This window comes from Monodelphis domestica, chromosome 3 (assembly GCF_027887165.1).
Source record: "Monodelphis domestica isolate mMonDom1 chromosome 3, mMonDom1.pri, whole genome shotgun sequence".
Taxonomy (NCBI): domain Eukaryota; kingdom Metazoa; phylum Chordata; class Mammalia; order Didelphimorphia; family Didelphidae; genus Monodelphis; species Monodelphis domestica.
Window position 1 is genome coordinate 309409785 of NC_077229.1, and position 13414 is coordinate 309423198.

Genomic DNA, 13414 nt, shown 5'->3' on the forward strand with positions numbered 1-13414 from the left:
ACCTATTTTCTTGTTGTTGGTATTTGCATCAGGGCGCTCATTTAGCATCTCTCCTCCATCATGTCCCCTCAACCTCTGTAGTCAAGCAGTTGCTTTTCCTTGGTGTTTTTACTCCCTCAGTTTGTCCTCTGCTTGAGGATAGTTTTTTTTTTTCTCTCGTAGATCGCTGCAGGTTGTTCAGGGACATTGTAAAGCCATTACTGGAGAAGTCCATTACCTTTGATTGTGCCACAATGTGTCAGTCTCTGTGTACAATGTTCTCCTGGTTCTGCTCCTCTCACTCTGCATCACTTCCTGGAGGTTGTTCCAGTCTCCATGGAATTCCTCCACTTTATTATTCCTTTTATCACAATAGTATTCCATCACCAACATATACCACAATTTGTTCAGCCATTCTCCAATTGAAGGGCATCCCCTCATTTTCCAATTTTTGGCTACCACAAAGAGCTCAGCTATGAATATTCTTGTACAGGTCTTTTTCCTTATTATCTCTTTGGGGTACAAACCCAGCAGTGCTATGGCTGGATCAAAGGGCAGGTGGTCTTTTATCGCCCGTTGTGCATAGTTCCAAATTGCCCTCCAGAATGGTTGGATCAATTCACAACTCCACCAGCAATGCATTAATGTCCCTACTTTGTCACATCCCCTCCAGCATTCATTACTTTCCTTTGCTGTCATGTTGAACAATCTGCTAGTTGTGAGGTGATACCTCAAAGTTGTTTTGATTTGCATCTCTGATTATAAGAGATCTAGAGCACTTTTTCATGTGCTTATTAATAGTCTTGATTTCTTTAACTGAAAGTTGCCTTTTCATGTCCCTTGCCCATTTTTCAATTGGAGAATGGCTTGATTTTTTGTACAACTGGTTTAGCTCTTTATAGAGTTGAGTAATTAGACCTTTGTCAGAGGTTTTTGTTATGAAGATTGTTTCCCAATTTGTTGCTTTCCTTCTAATTTTAGTTACATTGGTTTTGTTTGTACAAAAACTTTTTAATTTGATGTAGTCAAAATTATTTATTTTGCATTTTGTGACTCTTTCTAAGTCTTGCTTGATTTTAAAATCTTTCCCTTCCCAAAGGTCTGACATGTATGCTATTCGATGTTCACCTAATTTACTTATAGGTTCCTTCTTTACATTCAAATCATTCACCCATTCTGAGTTTATCTTGGTGTAGGGTGTGAGGTGTTGATCCAAACCTAATCTCTCCCACACTGTCTTCCAATTTTCCCAGCAGTTTTTATCAAATAGTGGATTTTTGTCCCAAAAGATGGGGTCTTTGGGTTTGTCAAAGACTGTCTTGCTGAGGTCATTTATCCCAAGCCTATTCCACTGATCCTCCTTTAGTCTTGCTTGGTTTTAAAATCTTTCCCTTCCCAAAGGTCTGACATATATACTATTCTGTGTTTGCTTAATTTTCTTACAGTTTCCTTCTTTATTTCAAGTCATTCACCCATTTTGAATTTATCTTGGTGTAGGGTGTGAGGTGTTGATCCAAACCGAATCTCTCCCACACTGCCTTCCAATTTTCGCAGCAGTTTTTATCAAATAGTAGATTTTTGTCCCAAAAGCTGGGATCTTTGGGTTTATCATATACTGTCTTACTGAGGTCACTTGCCCCAAGTCTATTCCACTGATCCTCCTTTCTGTCTCTTAGCCAGTACCAAATTGTTTTGATGACCACTGCTTTATAATATAGTTTGAGATCTGGGTCTGCAAGGCCCCCTTCCTTTGTATTTTTTTTCATTTCCCTGAATATCCTTGATCCTTTGTTCTTCCAAATGCACGTTGTTATGGTTTTTTCTAATTCAGTAAAAAAGTTTTTTGAAAGTTCAATGGGTATGGCACTAAATAAATAGATTATTTTGGGTAGGATGGTCATTTTTATTATGTTGGCTCGTCCTACCCATGAGCAATTAATGTTTTTCCAATTGCTCAAGTCTATTTTTAGTTGTTTGGAGAGTGTTTTGTAGTTGTGTTCATATAGTTCCTGTGTTTGTCTCAGGAGATAGATTCCTAAGTATTTTATTTTGTCTAAGGTGATTTTGAATGGGATTTCTCTTTCTAATTCTTGCTGCTGAGATGTGTTGGAGATATATAGGAATGCTGATGACTTATGTGGGTTTATTTTGTATCCTGCAACTTTGCTAAAGTTGTTGATTATTTTCACTAGCTTTTTTGTTGATTCTCTAGGATTCTTTAGGTAGACCATCATATCATTCGCAAAGAGTGATAGCTTGGTCTCCTCATTGCCTATTTTAATACCTTCAATTTCTTTTTCTTCTCTAATTGTTACTGCTAATGTTTCTAGTACAATGATAATTAATAGAGGTGATAATGGGCATCCTTGTTTCACTTCTGATCTTATTGGGAATGCATCTAGTTTATCCCCTTGCAGATGATGTTTGCTGATGGTTTTATATATATACTGTTTATTATTTCTAGGAAAGACCCTTCTATTCCTGTGCTTTCTAGTGTTTTTTTTTTTAAATAGGAATGGGTGTTATATTTTATCAAAGGCTTTTTCTGTGTCTATTGAAATAATCATGTGATTTTTGTTGGTTTGCTTGTTGATATGGTCAATTATGTGGATGGTTTTCCTAATATTGAACCAGCCCTGCATCCCTGGTATAAATCCTACTTGATCATGGTGAATGACCCTTCTGATCACTTGCTGGAGTCTTTTTGCTAGTATCCTGTTTAAGATTTTTGCATCTATGTTCATTGGGGAGATTGGTCTATAATTTTCTTTCTCTGTTTTTTGACCTGCCTGGCTTTGGAATCAGTACCATGTTTGTGTCATAAAAGGAATTTGGTAGAACTCCCTCTTTGCTTATTATATCAAATAGTTTGTATAGTATTCGGATTAGCTATTCTTTGAAATATTTGACAGAATTCACTTGTGAATCCATCAGGCCCTGGGGATTTTTTCTTAGGGAGTTCTTTGATGGCCTGTTGGATTTTATTTTCTGATATGGGATTATTTAAGAATCCTATTTCTTCTGTTAGTTTAGGCAGTTTATATTTTTGTAAATATTCATCCATATCGCCTAGATTGGTATATTTATTGCCATATAATTGGGAAAAGTAGTTTTTAATGATTGCCTTAATTTCCTCTTCATTGGAGGTGATGTCCCCCTTTTCATCCTTGATGCTGTTAATTTGCTTTTCTTCTTTCCTTTTTTTAATTAGATTGACCAGTACTTTGTCTATTTTGTTTGTGTTCTCAAAGTATCAGCTTCTAGTCTTATTTATTAGTTCAGTAGTTCTATCACTTTTGATTTTATTAATTTCTCCCTTAATTTTTAGGATCTCTAGTTTGGTTTTCTTCCGGGGGGTTTTAATTTGTTCGCTTTCAAGTTTTTTTATTTGCATTTCCAATTCATTGATTCTCTGCCCTCCCTAATTTGTTAATATATGCTCTCAGGGATCTCCATTTACCTCTGATTACTGCTTTGGCTGCATCCCATAAGGTTTGAAAGGATGTCTCACCATTGTCATTTATGTTGATGAAAAAAATGCTCTGAATTTTGGGCACAAGTCTGCCAGAAACTTTAATTTAGCATTATTTAAATTCAGACATTCTACCTGAGAGAGAGAGGGAAATTTGTAGTTCTTCCCCTTCCTCTGTTACCCCATTTTTATTTCTAACCACAAGATAACATTAGGTAGCATTTATAATACTCTGGAGCCAGAAAAAGATCATAATATGTTAAAATTCAGGTTTAGAGGCCTCCTTATAACAGAGGACAGTTAGGTGACTTAGTGGATAGAGAGCCAGGCCTGGAGATGGGGAGGTCCTGTGTCCAAATCTGACCTTAGGCACAACCTAGCTATGTGATCCTGGGCAAGTCACTTAACCTCAGTTGTCTAGCCCTTACTGCCTTTCTGCCTTGGAACTGATCCTCAGAATCCTAAGATAGAAAGTAAGGGTTTAAAAAAAAATTCAGCTTTGGATGAATATTTCAGAAGTCACTTAACACTAGACACTAATCCATTTCCTCTATAACCACTCTCCTCAAGGTTTGAAAAGAGTTTCCTTCCTATGATAGTATAGACCCATGCTGTTACCTGCCAGAGTTAGTTACTAGAAAAGCAGAGGGACTCTGGTGGGTTGCCCCCCCTCCCCCTTTCCACTGTGCCTGTGGACAGTTTTCACATCACCTGCCCCTTTGCCCAGCAGCCTAATGGGAGCACTTTCTCCCTCCCCCATCTGGAGTAATGCAGGGGGTAGGAGGGCAGCATGCTGTTTCTAGGATGGAAGGGGGGATTATGGGATCTCTGAGGGAGCAGGGCATGGCACACAGTCTTTAAAAATTTTGCCATTACTGGTATAGAAAATCCTTTCTGAATGGTAAATGGTCAATCATTGTCTAATGTGGGGGAAAAAAAAGAGACTGCTTTTAGAATGGTCCTAGAGCTTAGTTAAGGGTTGAAGAAGGCAATTAATTGTTTGATGAAAAAGTATTGTTCTAAGTTTGGTTATCCCCTTAAGTATTGTTCTAAGTTTGGTTATCCCCTTAAGCTATGTCTTTTTTTTCAACTTTAATTTTTATTCATCTTCACTCAAACAACTATTTGAATTAAAGATGTGTTCATATGCAATTAGTGGACCCCCAACATTTTGACTAAAAAAAAGTTAAAATATTTATATAGAAGCCATAACCACAAATATAGATTTTCTCATTTTGCCTCTTCTAATTCCATGAGATATTTTTTGGTTCTGGATCACTGGGCAGTGCTAGATACTTTGCTCATATTGGCAACTTAAATCCCTTAATCTGTTTCTTAAAAAAAGACATTTTGAGGGTCCCTCTCCTTTCCCTTGACCCTCAGCAACAGAGGGCAAGTCTGGAAGAGGACTTTAGGCTAGAGAAATATTTATTTCATAAAACTTCTAGATGAACTAAAATGAAGTTTTTATTTAATATGCTGCTCCTTCCTCTTCTCACTTTTTCTGTTTTTGTTTTTTTATTCATTCAACCAAAAGGCATATTTATTAATCTCTAAAGGCGAGTTACTCTAGTACTGGGATTAAGGAAGCGAAAGTGAAACAGTCCTTGCTTTTAAAGAAATGAGGGAAGATAATCTATTTGGGGGAGTTTTGGCCTGGGAAGGATTAGGTTTGAGTAATCACTGAAATGAAGAGTTGATCCATTGGACAATCAACTGACAGACCCTTTCACCTGGCAGTGGTAGGATTCATTTGATTTTTGTTCCCAGAGCTAGATGTGGGGGAGGAGTACAAATGAAAAGTGGCCTGGGATGCTGGATGGGATGTAAAGCCCGGTGTCTGGGCTGCTGCAGGCTATTTAGACCTATTAGACTAGGTAATTTGATTCTCAGTCTATTCTATTCAAGCTGTCTCAATGTTAGGGGTGGAGTACTTAGAAGAACTAACCTCCCCTGAAGCTCCCTTAACATATGAAAGATGACAGATCATAAGAAACTACTTATTTCTGAGATAATACAGGATCTTTTACCCCTACAGGAATGAAGAACTTCCTATAATAACCATTATACTCTAGTCTGAAATCAGTGAGCATTTTTTAAGTGCTTACAATGTATTAGTTTGGTAGAAAAGATAATGAGCCTCATTTTGGACACATGGCTACATGACATCCAGTTTGAAGTGTCCAAAGATAGGGTTACTGTGATAAAAATGGATTGTCTTTTAGCTGAATGGATCAAAAATTGGAATAAAAAACTGCATCCTATACAACTATTCAGACAAAAACCTTCAAGTTAAGACAATGAAAAAATTGAAGTGGATAGTGGAAAAAAACAAAAACAAAAACAACTTGTCCTTCTTATCACTTTAAAAATTGGACCCGAATGCATAATGTCAAAATAAGCAGATTTGTAGCATGTGCAGATGAGGACCTAAAATCAAAGAAACTGGAGTTTAATAAATTAGATGTAACAAGTTTATTCTGGGAAAGGATGCCTCCGGAACTGAAATTGACAAGAAAGGAAAAAGCTCAACCTTTATTGGAAGGAAGATTTAAAATTAAAACCAATGCTTGTGTATTTGTCTTGAAATTCATGTGCTCTGAGAAACTAAAACTATTGTTCACTTCATTTCCAGTCAAATAAGAAAGCATGGGTGATGTTAAATCAGGGCTACAGAGAGAGAGAGAGAGAGAGTGAGAGAGAGAGAGAGAGAGAGAGAGAGAGAGAGAGAGAGAGAGAGAGAGAGAGAGAGAGAGAGAGAGAGAGAGAGAGTGTGTGTGTGTGTGATAGAACTTGAACTCAGGCCATTCTGGTTCTAAAAGCTGTTTTGCAAGACTGATTTTCATTGAAAAATATTGTAAGTGTAATAATGTTGCATTTGAAGCATTATTGATTTAAGGTAATACCCCAAGCCATCCAACTAGTCTTAAGTTCATTGTACAAGAATGCAAAAGTAATTTTTTGGTCACCAAATACATCTTTATTCTACCCTGTGGACTAAGGTACCAGTGTTACCTGTGAGGCATACTATGTAAACAGAATGTCTTTTGAATAGATTAAATAGACTAACACTATGGGCAGTGATGAAATTTCTTTAGCTGACGTATGGAAAATTTATAAGATCAAAGATTCAGTAGAGAATATTCACCGGACTTGGCAACTAATAGTTATAAGCAACATGAGCACAATGTGAAGGTGTATTTTGCCAAATAGTGCATTGAAGGTTTTCTCACAAAAACAGACTTATTAAAAAATAATAATAATAAGCTTTAGAAGAAAGCTTAGTTTTGATGAATTAGAAAATAATTTCTGGGAATTAAGATATTTGTACTAGGAAGAATTGGCTGCTGCTGCTGATCATTAAGATCAACCATGAGTATTTGAAAAGGCCACTATGTAATAAATAGTAATATGCAAATTAAGGAATTTACTCTATCTTTTGAGCTATAGAAGACAGGAAGCAAAAAATTATGAATACTGACATTAAATCAAAGCATGCAAATTTTTAGAAAGTTGAATAAAGCTCTGAATCTACCATGTATATAGGAAAACTGAAAGAAACATTTTCATCATATTTGTCAGTGAAGATTTAACTTCAGTTGTAATCAGTAATTTAAAATTTTTTGCTTTCTATAACTTATTACTCTGTAATAAACTTGAATCAGAAATACATTTTTCTTACCCTTATACTTTTTATATTGCATTAATAATAACAAAATAACTCTAACATTTTTTCATTGCATATTTCCAAAGAGCTGGAACCAAGTACCATATTTTACATATAACTTTGAATCTTGCAAATAAATAATACCACTGTCTTATAGGATTCATTTGGGAGAATCTGTATCTACTGTGTATTTTATCTCCTCCATTAAAACTTAAGCTCCTTCACAAGGGAATATTTTCACTTTTGTTTTTGTATTCCCATTAGCTATATCTTTGGCATATGGTAAGTGCTTAATAAATTATTATTTATCATAGTAATGATAGTTGGAGGAGGGATGGGGTGAATTAGAAATGGATTTAAAAAAAATACAAATGTGAACCTTGCAGAAGGTGTCTGTTCATGTCATTTATAAACTCTTAACTGGAGGGGACTTGAAAGGTCCACTAGTCCAACCCCTTTATTGTACAGATGAAGAAACCAGGAGATAAGTGATTAACCCTGCCACTCAGATAGGTGGTTAAAGAAAAGATAGAGTCAAGCTTGGAGGCAGGAGGTCTTGGGTTCAAATGTGATCTCAGACATTTCCTATTTTTATTACACTGTGCAAGTCTCTTAAGCTTTTCCACAAGTCACTTTAACACTTAACAGTTGCCTTGCCCTTGCCACTCTTTGGTCTTGGAATCAATACTTAGTATTGGCTCTAAGACGGAAAGTAAGCTCTTTTTTTTTTTTTAATGATAATTAAGTACAAGTAAAGGTAAATACCTGTTCGTTTTTTTGAAGAATGGCTAGATAAAAGGTGGTATATAAATGTAATGGGACATTACTGTTCCAAAGGAGAAAACCAAGAAAAAGAATTGAGAAGCATAGAAAGATATATGTGAGTTGATACAGTGAAGTAAACAGAACCAGGAAAACAATGTAAATTGTCCAATGAGAACAATGTGAATGGAACCAAGAAATGAAAACCGATTATTGCTGAGTAATTTGCTAAGATTAACCTTAGATAAGAGTTGAAATAATCATAAAGGCTACCCTTTTTGTGTGCCTAGTACTGAGCTGAGTGATGTATAAATATGTTTCATTGAATCCTCATAACAACTTGGCAAGATAAGTGCTGTCATTTCCTTCATTTTACAGTTGAGAAATGTGAAACATACAGAGGTTAAATGACTTGCTTAGGGTAATAAGTACTTGAAGCTAATTATAAACTCTAGGTCTAGTACCCTCTGTCTATTGGTATCTAAAATGTACTGCTTTTCTTTGAAGTTTGGGGAGGGTCATGACTATGAGTACAGAATATTACATCCATACCAGCAGGCACTGTTGTGATGTTTCATTTTAATGAACTATTATTTTTCTCTTTTAAATTTTTTCTTAAAGAAATGGTTCACTGAAAGATATATTTGGAAATGAACTGGGAGGTCTGTTGATAATCATTAATTTAAAATTTTATCCTAGAATCTCTTTGACCCACTCAAAACTTACTCTTTGCTTAGATCTGGTGTTTGCTTCTTTGTGTTTTATTCTATTGCATATGACAAAAAACAAAAAGGTATGAATTAATGGAAGTACAATTTTAAAAAAAAGCACATTTATATTGAAAGATTTTTAATGTGAGGTTTTCCATTTTCATACCTGCAAAATTTGCTTTTGTAATAGGTTACAAATAAATATGACTCAGTATCTTTATTGGGATGAATTTTGTACAAAACTTCTTGATATATAATTTCTTCCAAAATTATATAGTAATGAAATTTATTTAATTTCCTTGCTGTAAAATTCTCCTAATTCTGACATGTTTTCATTTTTGTCACCTTTTCTATCAGGTAAGATCTGATGATTTAAAAACCCTCATTTTTATTTAAAATTTTTGGCTTAGAAGTTCTGTTTTATGATTGTTTAATATGTATTTCTAAGGAAATTTGCCTAGAAATGATGACTACACTGTTGATCTTTTATTTTGTACAATTTTGAAGCTTAAATATTATTATGGATAATTTAAAATCAGTTGTTTTGGTTTTGGTTTTGAAATTTAATGTATATTAATATAATGTTTGTAATCATATGCCTAATATGAACACTAAAGAATTGGAGTCATGTTTCAGTCCTCTGGATATAATTAACTAACTGCCTATGCCAGTATTGTCCAATAGAACATTTTATGCTCACTTTTGACTACCATTGATGCGGTGTTGGTGCAGCATGTGAGAGTTTCCAAAAGTCTGCCTTGATAACTTGATATGTGAAATGTCTTGAGCATTTTATATGCAATGTCCCGATTATATCAAAGTAGCAATTCGGCCCTAGGTGCATACCAGTGGGGAGACTTTGGCAAGTTACACCTATATTCACTAGGAAGTAAGTTTTTCTTCATTAGGAACTTTTCCCCCATTCTTTGTAGTTCATATATTCTAAAAATAGATATTCTAGTAATGACTGAAGGTATTTTATTCATTGGAAATTCACATTATTGGGTATAGTGCCACATGTTTGTAATCTCTGCCATTAGGGAGGTAGAACTGGTGGAATCACTTGAGAGCTTGGGCATTCTGAGTTATGGTAGGGCAGAAGTCAGTAATATGATATCTATATTAAGTTCAGCAACAGTATGGTGAGCCCCTGAAAGTGGGGAGGGCCACTAAGTTGCTTAAAGAGAGATAGACTGACCTAGGTCAGAAACTGGTCACAGTTTTCAAGACAATTGGTGATGAGATCAAAACTATTAGTGGTGGTTGGACCTCTAGCCTGAGAGAAATGAGACTCAGTCTTTACTAAGAAAAAAATATTTATACCTGCTTCCTTCTATAGAACTAGAACAAATCTAGCTTATTCATTTTCAGTTTGTCATATGGAATTATGTGAACTGTTTATAAAGTAATAAAGATGATTTTCATAAGTTATATAGTAATTCACCATTCATTTATTACTTATCTCATTACATATCATCTTAAACATTAGGTATCCCATACTTGCCTGAATGATTCAGAGTCTTGTGGCAAACTACATCATAGATTATGTGTAAAGTATCCTTTTATTATGTTTAATCTTTAGTATATCAGCTGCTGGATGGTAAATTTATTATTTTTTTACATCCTTCCATCTTAGAATCAATATTGCATATTAGTTCTCAGGCAAAAGAGTGGTAAGGGATAGGCAATTAGCGTTAAATCACTTGTCCAGGGTCACACAACTAGGAAGTATTTGAGGCCAGATTTGAACACAGATCAAACCACTGAACTACCTTGTTGCCCCAGCTTGTCTGTTTGGTGTCATTTTTTAATGCTCCTTAAAATGTCTCACACACTTCCCAGCTGTGTGACCCTGGGCAAGTCACTTGACCCCCATTGCCTAGCCCTTACCACTCTTCTGCCTTGGAGCCAATACACAGTAATGACTCCAAGACGGAAGGTAAGGGTTTAAAAAAAAATGTCTTTCCATTTCTCTATATTTCTAAGAACAGAAATTAAAAGTGACTTAGAGATTTAAAAAAATATCTTTTGAAAATATTCTTAGTCCTGAATTCTCTGAAATCTCTCTACATTTGCTCTGGTTTTATGTCCTAACTAACCAATCTTCAAATCAGCCACTGATGATACTTTGAGAAATTAGTAGTTAAAACTAGTGAGCTGTCAACATTGATTCCCCTGGTTAACCTTAACATAATCTGGAAAATGATTGAAATAAATCTTTTTACTTTTAATCTTGTCATTAGAGATTATTTCCATGTGAACTAATGAAACTATGCTAGAATTCTGGATTTCAGCTAGAATATGTACTGTTTTGATATGAAATACAGAGGGGAGGTACTCAGTAAATGATAAATTGAGATTCTATATGGCCTCTATATAATGAAAAAGTATTTCAATATGTATAATCTGAACAAATTTGAAAGGTACTTCTGAGTTACTTTAGATCCTGATCTTAGTGGCTAAATTTCCTTGTAGAGGAGCTGAGAAATAGATCTCTGCAGAAAACTGATTATGAATATATATTCAGATGGTTACAAACCCTTTAGTGGAAGTCAGGTTATATACTTGGTCTCCATTTACAATATAACATTAACCTCTATGCTTAATTGTTATAGATGGGAAAGATCATGCAGTTGTTAACCATTGCCATTTTGTTGTTTGTTTTTTTCTTCCTTGGGTTTCTTTGGCTCAACACACTTTTTTTTTAACCTGGAAAATGAAACCTATAAAATAAAAATGATTTCTTTTTCCAGTCGGGAGTTTTTTAATTCTTCATAGTTTTTAGCTATAAAAGGGTTTGGAGTTTTGTTTCATATAGTAATTAATATTAGGCAGTTAACAATAAGCTGATCAGAGTACATTACAATGGATTTGGTTATGAAATTAGGCCATGAATGCAATTTTTAAAAAACTCTTAACCTTCTGCCTTAGAATCAATACTATATATTGGTTCCAAGGCAGAAGAGTGGTAAGGGCTAGGCAGTAGGGATTAAGTGACTAAATCACAGAGCTAGAAAATGTCTGATATCAGATTTGAACTCAGGACCTCCTGTCTTTAAGCTTGGCTCTCAATCCACTGAGCCGCCCAGATGCTCCCATGAATGCAATTTTAAAAAATAAACAAAAGTTCAGTATTTGTCCAGTTTTCCTGAATTGGAAGTTTCTTTTCAGCATATGGCAGGAACTGTGTAGAGAGAAATAAGACTGAGCTTCATAATATCAACACAGTCATGTCATAAAAGGTGTGAAGTAGGAAATAGAGTGAATATATATTAATTTAACTGCTACATGATGGAACATGTATGGGACCATTTAAATGATTTTATGCATAATCAATTTGTATAGCTTTTGACTAGTTACCCAATCTTGATGATATGCTATTTTATCTCTCTGATGTGGTATATTATGTCCTGCATGTAACATTTGGACTTTATTGATTTAGTAATAATAATTCTCTACAAGTCAATTTTTTATAAAGACTGTGTTCTGATCTATTCTCACAGTCTTCCTATAATGAACAAAGATATCTCTGAGTTTTTTACATCTCTTTGATTCTGCCACAGAAGCTAATGATTATATGTCAGGGATATTGTAGGAAGGATTACTTTTTTAGGTGGAAGTTATTAAAGGTGTAGTATCCCTCAAAATTCACAGCCAGGAAACATTTACTATCTGTACTATTTGCTAACATGCTGTATTCTCTTCCTTGCCAACAGCTGTTGGATAGGGCTATTGGCATTGATAAGTATATAATTTAAAATCAAGAATAATAAATGTGAAGAGTTTAAAGTTCATACTGATGCTGAGGAAAGTTAAATAAGGTTTTCATTTGGTTCTATCCTGCTTTACCATTTTTGGTGCAGGAGAGCTATGAAAGAGAATAAGGAAGAGAAAATATAGGATAAGACAGTGGGGTGCATCAGAATATTTTTGGAAACCACTCAGAAGTGTGGGAGTAGTATTAACATCTAAAAGAAAGTCAAGAACAAAAAAAATGTTAGCACTTGGAAAAACCTACGGTTGACTTTGGGGCTTTTTTTTTTTAGGGGAGATTGAGAGTAACATTTAAAATATCTTTATTTCCTTCAGCCCTGTTCTTCCCTCTTCATCCTCTTTGACATGAATGCTACTAAATATACCATCATCAAAAAACCCCCATTTGTATTGAGGGGACCCAAGGACATGACTCAAAGAATTCCAAGTTCTCTCTCATCTTGTTTTCTAAGCATCATTGTTGCCTCCTCTCAACTTAAAGATAAAAGTTTTACTGGGTTGTTGTTGTTGTTGTTTTGCGGTAGTAATTTTCCCTTAAATTCCTTTCACACACACACACACAATTTCTTTTTTATTTGTTTTTTTTTTAACAAAGAATATTTAAACAAAACCCACTGAATCCTAGTCTCTCCATTCAGATAACTATTTGATCTCAGTGCCTGCCCCTTAGTAGATGCTTAAAAATGATAGTTGACTAACTGATCATTATATTTAATCACAGTTCACTCCCGTTTAATGTTTTCATTCATATTAATGTAGTCATAGGATATTGTACTCATGGTTCTCTTCAATTTTTTTTTATAATCCTCACCTTCTGTCTTAGAATTGATTATAAGTATTGGTTCCAAGACAGAAGATTGGTGAGCATTAAGCAGTGAGGGTTAAATTAATTGCCCAGACTCACATAGCTAGGAGGTATCTGAGTCTAGATTCAAACACAGGTCCTCTTGGCTCTAGGCCCTGGTACTCTTATCTTCTGAGTCACATTGCTGGCCCTTTATGTTTTTTAAAATTGCTTTTCTCATTTTTATTTATTACTGTGCTTCATAT

General features: G+C 34.8%; 1 protein-coding gene across 1 annotated transcript in view; it reads left to right on the forward strand.

Annotated features, from left to right (window-relative positions):
• Positions 1-13414, forward strand: part of RAB2A (RAB2A, member RAS oncogene family) — a 113506-nt gene that overhangs the window by 20498 nt on the left and 79594 nt on the right. The window lies entirely within an intron of this gene.